This window comes from Pygocentrus nattereri, chromosome 9, assembly GCF_015220715.1.
Source record: "Pygocentrus nattereri isolate fPygNat1 chromosome 9, fPygNat1.pri, whole genome shotgun sequence".
Taxonomy (NCBI): domain Eukaryota; kingdom Metazoa; phylum Chordata; class Actinopteri; order Characiformes; family Serrasalmidae; genus Pygocentrus; species Pygocentrus nattereri.
The window spans coordinates 12,224,665-12,233,198 of NC_051219.1; the positions used below are offsets into that span (position 1 = coordinate 12,224,665).

General features: G+C 42.1%; 1 non-coding gene across 1 annotated transcript; it reads right to left on the reverse strand.

Moving 5' to 3' along the window:
* Positions 1-3,178: 3,178 nt before the first annotated feature.
* On the reverse strand, positions 3,179-3,339 carry LOC119264123. Its single transcript, XR_005130783.1, has one exon. It is a non-coding gene; the product is annotated as a U1 spliceosomal RNA (small nuclear RNA).
* Positions 3,340-8,534: the final 5,195 nt, after the last annotated feature.

Genomic DNA, 8,534 nt, shown 5'->3' on the forward strand with positions numbered 1-8,534 from the left:
GCCTTAACAATTCCTGTGGCCTTCAGAGCTAAAGCATTCCTGTCTTTCTCTTTTCCTCTTTTTATTCCCTCCATCCATGGGGCAGTGGGATTGTTTTACGCCTGGTCACAGGAAGGTCACAGTCAAAATCAATGAGGAAACAGCAATCCAGAGAGAGAAAGAGAGAGAGGGACAGAGACATAGAGAGCAATCCATGCCTCTTTGGATGATTCCTTCATAGAAATCCAACAATTTGTCAGGATGTTCCACTGACTCACTTTTCCATATCCTTTTACATGAAGTCTTTGTGGAACGTTGCAAAGCACATTGTGAGTAATGGAACTGAAATAGGGATTGATAGTTACAGCGAGCGAAAGAGAGAATGAGACAAGAAAAGGCGGGTGAGCAAGACAGAGAGGCGAAGGAAGAGAAAGCATGCACTGCGCTGTGCGAGGCTGGGCCACGGATCAGATGGAGGTATAGATTTTATTGAAAACATTTGTTGTGCTAAGCAGAATTCCACCCATTTCCAATTACATCCTCTGTAATACATATGCGCACATATTCAATTTTGCATTAACTAGACAGAGGGAATGAGCCCCGAACGAGAGAAATCCGATGCTAATATCTTACGAATGCTATTTATGAAAAATAATTCATACGGCTATCTTCAGTGCCAGACGGGGATATTGATTCCTGGAAAAATGACCTATGCATTGTTCATCATCGGTTCTGCCTTTGCTTGGAGCTACACTCGAAACATGATGTATTATGATTTATGGAATATTTCACCAAGCCAGAACCAGAAAACCGCAGTGGTGTGAGAACACTCAGCCGCCAGAGTCATCCATTGTGCTGGAGAGGACTTGCTGCCATCCTCTGTGTATTGTTAGCACGCTAGCAATGTCTTTTTTTGTAGCAAACAGCTCTTTTTTAATCCAAAAATGTCATGGATGAATAATTTTCTGTCTATTTTAGCATAAACAGTGTTTTGGGGAGTTAATCCATGAGCTGTGATTTTTAAAACATATTTTTTTGTCAGGAAGTCGTCTATTAGCGACGGCTAACGGTCCAGTTTCATAGCGCAAGGGCCAAGGGTCAAATGGGAACGCTGACAACCCAGTGATACCTGTTCTTACCTCATTTCAACTACTCTTCAGCACATTGTCCATCATAAACATCACGTCATGAACACAATGCTAAAACAGATTAGAAGTAGTGGACGCTAATCCAGTCCAGACGCGGCAGTTGTCCAGGAGATGAGTGAAAGAATGAATCACCCTCAGACCCCGTTCTCTCTCTCTCTCTCTCCCTCTCTCTCAATATCAAAGCTCATTTTCCATAGTACTGCACTTTTCAGCGCAATATAACAGGAAGGACGACGCCCCTTCAAAACACCTCAGGGGGGTTTCTTTAATGTTTTTTTTTTCTTTCTCGCCTCTCTTCTTCTGACTCTTTCAGCCCAGGAGAATGGCGGATATTGCAGATTTGGCTCATGGGGTTTTGTTTATGAAATCTCACACTGAAATATTAGCACTGTTAGCCGTTAGCCGCTAGCTGGGAGATCTTGGCAGAGGCGGGCCGGACAGTGTTTTTTTACCCTCTAGAGAGAAGCTTTTGTAAGTGGTTCAATCCCTTCTCAGCATGACAGTGGGTTCAGTGACTAGCAACACTGGCCCGTCTGAATCTATGTCACTATAAGACAGCAACAAAATAGCTAAATCATTAATACTGATATCAAAATACTGAACTTGCATTTACCCTGCGGTCATGAAAGTTACTGATCTATGCCTCTTCAGTATCTTTGTAAAAACCCTTATATTTAGTTCTGACGTCACAGAGGTGAGGACTCCTGAGGTAGTATGCTGAGCAAGTCTGAATCTTTGTGATATTTTGACAAAACCGTTTATCTAGATCAGTGGAATCCTAAATTCTCTTTCTCTGACCTGACCCGAGGTCTACTGAGGTATGTTCTACAGTTACTGTGATGAAGGCAAGTCAATGTCCTCCTCTTGCCTACAAACCACACATTTTGGCGCAGCATCCTTTTGTCAACATTTCACTCCATGTGTCCCAGCACAGCTTCTTCTTGGCCTTCACCTTCACTCTCTCAACCTTTAGAGGCCACGTTTTTTCTCCTAACATGCCTGTTCCAGCAGCCTGACTGCACACATTGATTTTTTATATCCTCCCGTCTGTGTATGCAGAGTCGAGTGTCAGAGGTGAGCACAGTCGGCAGGATATGAGCTGACACACTTTTATGAAGCACTCTCATAAATGCCAATCAGCTTCAAATGGTACTCCGTTTGAGCTATGGTGTTGGGCTGCGTGGGGCTGGTTCTGTCTATACTGGAGATCCAGATAGGCTGGTTCTACAAGAATTGTTAATCCATTTGGGCCAGTTCTGCAAGCATAGTTGACCGATTTGGGCTGGTTCTGCAAACATTGCTGATCCGTTTGGATCAATTCTACAAGCACTGTTAATTCACATGGGATGGTTCTGTACACACTTAGGCCACTTTCTGAAAGACATTGCTGATCTACTCACACTGGTTCAGCAAGCACTGTTGATCCACTCAGACCAATTCTGTAAACACTCTTGATCCACAGGCCCTTTCTGCAGACAGCACTGATCCGCTTGGACCAATTTTGCAAGCACAGCTGATCTTCTGGGGCTGGTTCTGCGAGTAATGCTTATCCATTCTGTCTGGTTGTGCAAGCATTGCTGGTCCACTTGGGCCAATTCTGCAATTACAGATGACCCACTTGGGCTGATCCTGACAGCATTGTTGATCCACTCAGCTGGTTCTGCAAACACTGGGCTGGTTTTGGACCACTGCGTCGGGTTCTGCTGCTTATGCAAGCACTGTTGATCCACGTGCCCTTTCTTCAGACACCACTGATCCACTTATCCACTCAATTTGGTCTGGCAAGCACTGCTGGTCCACTTGGTCCCATTATGCAATTACAGATTGAATTGAATTTAATTGAGGAATTGCACACAGAGCAATTAGACCTCCGCGTTCAACCCATACATGCACACTAGTGAACACACACACTAGGGGGCAGTAAGCACACTTGCCCAGAGTGGTGGGCAGCCCTGGGAGCAATTCAGTCATGGACTGCCAGTTGAGGGGATAGAACCAGCAACCTTCCAGTCACAGGGCTGGTTCCCTAACCTCCAGCACATTACTGCCCCCCAGAGCACAAACATAGCCCCCCACTACCAGAAATTATGCAGTCGAGATTGCCGCATTTGGGGAATTTGCAAGGGTCAGCACCACTGAAATGCAATGGCAGAGCCTCGCCCTGGGTGAAATGCCTTCGTGATCATGGTATCGCCCCCTGCCAGGTACAAATGACCCACTTTGGCGGATTCTCTACTGATCCACTCCGGCTGGTTTTGCAGGAGCTGTTTTTCCAATAAAGCTAATTTTATAAGTGCTGCGGCCGGTCCTGCAAACATTACTGAACCACTTAGGCTCATTTTCCGAGCACTGTTGATCCAGCTGGTTCTGTCTAAATAACCTGATCCACTTTGACCAGTTCTGCTTTCGCTGCTGATGCGCTGGACCAAAAGTCACCAGGACTGTGGGCCATATGCAGACACATATGATTCAAGTTCAGTAATGAAATCAGAATAATTTCATAAGCCAACCATATTTTCACATACAAGAAGAAGAAAATGCTTTTTAAAGATCAGCTCCACTTACTGTATAGGAGCACTTTGTAGTTCTACAGTTACAGACTGTAGTCCATCTGTTTCTCTGATACTTTGTTAGCCTGGAGTTTTCTAAACACCTCAGTGTCTCTGCTGGACTGAGAATTATCCACCAACCAAAAATATCCAGCCAACAGCGTCCTGTGACCACTGATGAAGGACTAGAGGACGACCAACACAAACGGTGCCGCAGCAGATGAGCTACTGTCTCTGACTTTACATCTACAAGGTGGACCGACAAGGAAGGAGTATCTAATAGAGTGGACAGTGAATGGGCACAGTGTTTAAAAACTCTAGCAGCACTGCTGTGTCTGACCCACTTGTACCAGCACAACACTCTAACAAACCACCACATCAGTGTTACTGCAGTGCTGAGAATGATCCACCACCCAAATAGTACCTTCTCTGTGAGGGTCCATGGGGGTCCTGACCACTGAAGAACAGGGTAAAAGGGGGCTAACAAAGTATCAGAGAAACAGATGGACTACAGTCTGTAACTGTAGAACTCCAAAGTGCTCCTATACAGTAAGTGGAGCTGATAAAATGGACAGTGAGCGTAGAAACAAGAAGGTGGTCATAATTTTCTGTCTGATCGGTGTATTAAAACCATGTTTCTCTGAAATGTGAACTTTATAGAAGAAAGAAAAATGCTCTCAATCATAATGGAAATCAGTGCACTTGGATTTTATTCCAAGTAATTTTGGACCATTGGTTCATTCATCATACAGTGTTTATAGACTGTGAAGCACAGATGGAGTTTTCAAATCATGTATAAAATAGACTTATGAAGTCTGAGATGACAGGGACAATATGGTAACCCAGACAGTACAGCAGAGCCTGAAACCCATAGTAAGAGACTGTGGGATTTTAAAAGATTTTATTGCATGTAGCATATGAAGCAACACTTAAAGCAAGCTTGAAAAACAAAAAGACACAACAAAGAGAAGGCTCTGACTGTGCAGTGAGGTCAAGGTTATGGGTTAGGGTTATGGATTCGGGTCAGGATCACGGGTTAGGTTGTGGCTTTGGGTCGTTCCATCAACTCTCCATGACTCTTGAGGGGAGTTTGATTGAATCCAGATTTTTTATTGGCCTGGTGGGGATTAACAGGATTAACACTTTGTGACCTGAACGATGGGAATTAGGGTGAAAGCTGGGTCATAGGCAAAGCAGAGACAGGTGCTGCTTCTCCTCCTGTATCACTCAGCGTTAAGTGTTTCGAGTGCATCTCACTTAGCATCACCTACACGCCCAAATGCTTTTAACCTTTAGATTCTGTCTCAGAACAGAGCACTGGTGGTGTTTATGAAAAGGAGGTTTTCATGGAGATGATAATACCTAGTGTGTGTGTTAATGTCTGTTTTTCCTTCATTTCTGTGCTCATTTACTGGTGTGAGTATGAATTAGAGTTTACCGACTGCACAAAGAATGAATGTGAATATAAAGATGGCCAATAAAAATTTAATAATAATATCCATCCATCTTGTTGAAATCTTTTCAAAGTGTCAAAACTAAATCATTCTTGTGGCTAGATCAGCTTCTGCAGAGCCTCCTCTGGTTCAAATTTGCTGTATGCATACATGTTACAGATGTACTGGAGTTCTGGAGAACGAACATATGCCCCAATTTGCACATCAGTCAACCAACGTTTATGCCCCCCTGATGACCACACCCTCCTTGCACTGAGCTGAACAAATAAGAATTTGAAAAATGGGAAACACACCGAGAGACCATAGTCATAAGTTAACCAGGTTGTCGGCACTCTCCTGCATACCGCTAGCTAAGATTACCTGTGTAAAAGACTTCCACAGTGAATTACACCGACCATCTGGAAGAAAATGGGCCAAAGTAATGTGTCTGTTGTTGTTTTGTACCAGAAGTTAACACCTTGCAATGTTTCTAATTTCTTCTAGCCTACCTATGTGAGTTTCAGCATTATAGTAGTGCCAGACTAACGTTTTCCTGAGTCTGACATTGTTTTAAAGCAATTAAAAACACAAGTACACCAACTGGAAACTCATCTCACCTGGACTGGACCTCACGTGATGCTCGCTGTCATGGTAACGTTTACTCTGAGCGCTACTCCACGCATGTGCATCATTTTGCATCGGATTACTTGTAGTGCGCATGCAAACAAAGATTTTCCATCAGATTGTCGATTAGAGTGAACAGTCTGAATCTGTAATTGTATTCAATTGGATTGGCAAAAATATTTGCATGTAAACACAGCCAGTGGAGAATGTTTGCTTTCCCTCAGTGAGTTTAGGGTTGCCAGATGGACCAGAGAGTCCAGTTTTGAGCCCCATTGTCCAGAGTCTGGTTGGTACCATCAACCAGACAGTCTCATTCAAAATTAATTCCATGAAGAGCAGGCAAAGTGGTGAACCTTAATGATTTACAAGGAGAAAAAGTGTAATTGTAGTTCATTTTTATGAAATATAATCATGAAGCTTGTATTAAAACTAGAAATTGTAGTTCTGCTGTTATTTCATTTATTAAGATGTCATCAGAAACAATGGGGTTAGAATATTGAAGCCAATGGAATAACTATCCAATCACGATTTTCTTTCTCTGTGGTAACTAGGTAGATACAGCCAGGGGGGCGCCTATTGGTTAGGACTTCAGGAGGCTTCAGGTAGAATATCTACCAACATAACAAAGCAGTGACAGTTTCAATAAGAAAACATGTCACACTGTGCACCAGTGTTAGGTAAGCACTAACATACTATTAGAAATACCATAGAGGGGATAGCAGAAATCATGATTATTGCAAAGGTTTTTATTTGTGTTTTTTACTGTTTTGATATGTAGAGCCTGAAGAGAAGGCATAGAAGGCATAACAAATCTTCCAAATTTGTAAAATGTATTCCAAGAATGTGTGAATTCTGCAGTCTTTATTGTACTTACCACAGTGAAATATCTAGTATGATGTGTTGTTCAAAATCGCAAGTCTGAGACACTGATATGTTAAAATTTAACTTGGTTCTCAATAATATGAGTGCGGCAAAATGAAAGCTTTCCTTTAAAACTAGTCCCAGGTTTTACAATACTGTTTACAACATTATTTATATATTTACAGTTTTAGCAGGTGAGGGTTATTACTCAACCTATTCTTATTCAGCAGTCAGAGTTTAAGTATGCATACTGGATTGCTGTTTAGCTTACACTGTAGCTTAGGTGGGTGTACCCTTTAAATCACGTGTGCCACTATTCATTTCATATGCTAAATTAGAAACACCTGCACTATAACTTTGCGTTATTATATGCAGCCCTACAGCAGCCCAGAGCTGGGCGTGTAAGTCTGGACAGTATGTCATCACTTTAGGAGAAGTGAAGTTCATGAGGAGAGCTCTAGATTTAACGGGACAAGAGGGAGTTTTGTACAGATGTGTTGGGTCATCCCTCTCCACCAGGAGGATAAAGGGAGAGAAAATAAACAAGGCTATAAGACCTGACTCTGTCAGGAGAGCTGAGCTCACGTGGAGGAGCAAACATGGCCGTACATCTGGAGGAACAGGTTTGGTGCAAGACCTTGACTGACTCATAACAGGAAAAAGGCCCAACACTGGGATTCTCAAAGGGATAAGGTTCTCCGGACTGTCACAACCCACGACCTCAGGGTGCTGAAAACAGTCCCATATGCTAACCAAACAAACATTAAGAAAGACTCACACGCACATACACCTTCTTCTTCCAGCTGCGCTTCGGTTAAAATTTCCTCTACAGAGAGCATTGTGCTTGATTAACAAGACTGACTCCCAGAGCTTTCCAAACCATCATTTCCATGACCATCATTATACATCTAAATGAGAAAGCTAGAGGCCAAAAAATAGACTTGAAAACAACCCTTTGTTTTGACACAGATACATTTGGCCATCGGTAAAATGGTCACTGTTGCTTTTGTTGGGGATGCTTTGGAGATACTCCCCTTGTTTTTAAATGACATTAAATTAAATGAAGTATAGCTTTTCATTAAAGGTTTTTCCCTCCAGGTTTTTCCAGTTTTTTCCCCCATATTTTTTCCCTTGAGGTCCCTTTATAACATCTGTGGGATTTTTGTCATAATTCATTTTTGCATGACCAATCAGGCTGTTTTTGTTACTGTGTCTTTAAAGTGAAACACTGCTTAGAACTTCACTATGATTGGGCGGGGCTAAACTGCCACAGACTGAATAGGTAGATAGATGTAAATGTGTTGGTTCTAGCGACATCATAGAGAAATATATTGGTTTCCATATATAGACTGTATGGAATGGTAAGTGTCGAAACTTTATCAATGCTTGCACACTTCAAGTTCCTCTAAAAAAAATTGTTTTTCAAATGACTTCAAAGTTTCTATGTAATTTAATGGTTGAGGTGTAAACAAAGTCATTTGGAGAGCTCTGATGTGAAATGCTCCACAAAAAATGACATGAAAAGGTTATGAACACACTGCCTGATGTCTGAGACTTTGCTGTGGGATAGTTCTGTGATAAGATTTTGGCCTAAAGCATATTAGTAAAACTCCAAAATTGGCCATTAAGTGTGTTTATTTCAGATTGATCACTATTTCACCATTATCAACATACAAAAACTCTGCAGACACAGTGTGGGTGCAGTGGTCAGTTTAGATAATATGCTTGTTTGATAATATGCTAGTCTGAGTCAGCTTCAGACAGAAATGGAATGGGATTGGGTCGGTTTGAGAGCCCAAACTTGATGATGCGGTTTAGGTTGACTTATGACAGAAAGTTATCAGGTTTTATTCACGTTCAGACCAAAACTCCAGACTCAATTCAAGTTCTACAGCCACACTTACTCTAACTGTAATGTTTGGTTTGGCACTTTGGATAAT